A 2500-nucleotide genomic window follows, 5' to 3' on the forward strand; every position below is an offset into this window, starting at 1 on the left:
CTTATAAACAGCCGATCCGCTCGGCGGGGGCTATTTTCGGCCACTTGGCTCGTGCGCACGGCCTCCCGGATGTGCCGGGCGGGTGCGCGAGCTCGCCGGCCGCTTGAAGTCGAATGAGGCGCCGCGACCACCTCCGCGGTGCTTATAAACCGCCGATCCGCTCGGCGGGGGCTATTTTCGGCCACTTGGCTCGTGCGCACGGCCTCCCGGATGTGCCGGGCGGGTGCGCGAGCTCGCCGCCCGCCGGAAGTCGAATGAGGCGCCGCGACCACCTCTGCGGTGCTTATAAACAGCCGATCCGCTCGGCGGGGGCTATTTTCGGCCACTTGGCTCGTGCGCACGGCCTCCCGGATGTGCCGGGCGGGTGCGCGAGCTCGCCGGCCGCTGGAAGTCGAATGAGGCGCCGCGACCACCTCCGCGGTGCTTATAAACCGCCGATCCGCTCGGCGGGGGCTATTTTCGGCCAATTGGCTCGTGCGCACGGCCTCCCGGATGTGCCGCTGGAAGTCCAATGAGGCGCCGCGATCTCCTCCGCGGTGCTTATAAAGTGCCGATCCGCTCGGCTTGGAGCTATTTCCGGCCTCCCGTTGGTGCCGGGCGGCGTGCGCGAGCTCGCCGGCCGCGATCTCCTCCGCGGTGCTTATAAACAGCAGCATGCGCACGGCCTCCCAGAATTTGAACACATTTCGTCAATAAATTTCGCATATTGAATTTTGAAGTTTAATATAATGCAACAATTGAGCTCGACTTATACAAAGGATATATCATAAAATCGTAAATTTCCGTCGAATTTTAGGGGGTCGACTTATACACCGAGTCGACCTGTACACCGGCAAATACGGTAAATACGATTAAATAAAATGATACGACTGGCATAAAAACAAATATAAACCACATAAAAATAAAAGTCACCATTACGTTGAATTATTGGGAGCACCGAGCTTGTTTCTCAGAAACGAGCCGGTCCCATCCAGGCGTAATCGGAGACAATGAAACCCGAAGTGGTTAAGGTTTGTCTTTTAATGCAGGATGCTTGGTCTCCATGTGCCGAAGCAGTTTTGAAGGCTTCATTGGCTCGCTCGCTAGTTTCAGGGGCGATTGTGTCTATAAAATGCAAAATGTTGGGTCACCTCACGGCTTACGGCCATACTACCCTGAGAACGCCCGATCTCGTCCGATCTCGGAAGCTAAGCAGGGTCGGGCCTGGTTAGTACTTGGATGGGAGACCGCCTGGGAATACCAGGTGCTGTAAGCTTTTTCTTTTTCTTATGTGCACTTCAATCGTTTAAGAAGCTATTTTTTACAACACCCATCACGAATGGCATCCGGAAACAGCAAGCCTAATTTAAACTCCGACATTGAAACTATAACACGAGTTTGAAAGCTATATTATGTGGTGACATCCACAGCATTGTAGTTAATTTTTTTACCGCTAGAGAGCAGACTATGTACAGTGAGCATGGCTCCCTGTGAACTCAAAGCAGCAGGCTTGAGTTGTAAAAGAACCCAACACAACACTTCCATGAAGTGTTTTTAAACTTTTCAAGGCATTTATTTTGATTCAGCAAAATGCAGGTCGCAACGGCAAATTCGTGCTACCGCATAAAAAGCTGTCAATAACTTTTCATGATAGCCATGTTTCCAGAAAACACCAAAAGCCTTGGAAGAAAGACTGTTTCGGCCCTGGTTGTAAAAAAAACAAAAAAAAAAACAAAAGTGAAGGGTGACCGTCCGGGAATACCAGGTGCTGAAAGCCTTTTTTTTTTTTTTTTTTTTTCCCACGTCAATTGTGAAAGGAAACTTTTACCACAGCCATCAAGTCCCGCCGCTGCTTGGCATGGTTTCAGGGGCGATTGTGTCTATAAAATGAAAAATTCTGAGCGGTCTCACGGCTTACGGCCATACTACCCTGAGAGCGCCCGATCTCGTCCGATCTCGGAGGCTAAGCAGGGTCGGGCCTGGTTAGTACTTGGATGGGAGACCGCCTGGGAATACCAGTTACCGTAAGCTTTTTTTTTTTTTTTTTTTTTTTCTTATGTGCACTTCAATCGTTTAAGCCAAGAACTTTTTACAGCACCCATCAAGAATGGCATTCGGAAACTGCAAGCCTAGTTTGAACTCCGACACTGAAACTACAACACGAGTTTAAAACCTACATTGTGTGGCGACAGCCATAGCATTGCAGTTCACGTTTTTACCGCTAGAGGACAGACTATGTACAGTGAATAAAGAGCATGGCTCCCTGTGAACTCAAAGCAGCAGTCTTTACTTGTAAAAGATCCCAGCACAACACATTGTGCTTCCATGTAGTGTTTTTACCTTTTTCATGACATTTATTTTGATACAGCCAAATGCAGGTTTTGTGCACTTCACTTTTCCGTTGGGCATTCGCGTAGAACCCTATTCCAGTTACGGCCAGATTCTTTTAGACTAGTGGTCCCCAACCTTTCTTGCGCCACGGACCGGCTACGCGTCAGAAATATTTTTGCGGACCTGCCTT

General features: G+C 49.6%; 2 non-coding genes across 2 annotated transcripts; both read left to right on the forward strand.

Annotated features, from left to right (window-relative positions):
- Positions 1-1136: 1136 nt before the first annotated feature.
- Positions 1137-1255, forward strand: LOC125981610 (5S ribosomal RNA). Its single transcript, XR_007486097.1, has one exon. It is a non-coding gene; the product is annotated as a 5S ribosomal RNA (ribosomal RNA).
- Positions 1256-1891: 636 nt separating this feature from the next.
- Positions 1892-2010, forward strand: LOC125981543 (5S ribosomal RNA). The gene has a single exon (XR_007486045.1). It is a non-coding gene; the product is annotated as a 5S ribosomal RNA (ribosomal RNA).
- Positions 2011-2500: the final 490 nt, after the last annotated feature.

The sequence above is a fragment of the Syngnathus scovelli genome, chromosome 14 (assembly GCF_024217435.2).
Source record: "Syngnathus scovelli strain Florida chromosome 14, RoL_Ssco_1.2, whole genome shotgun sequence".
NCBI lineage: Eukaryota > Metazoa > Chordata > Actinopteri > Syngnathiformes > Syngnathidae > Syngnathus > Syngnathus scovelli.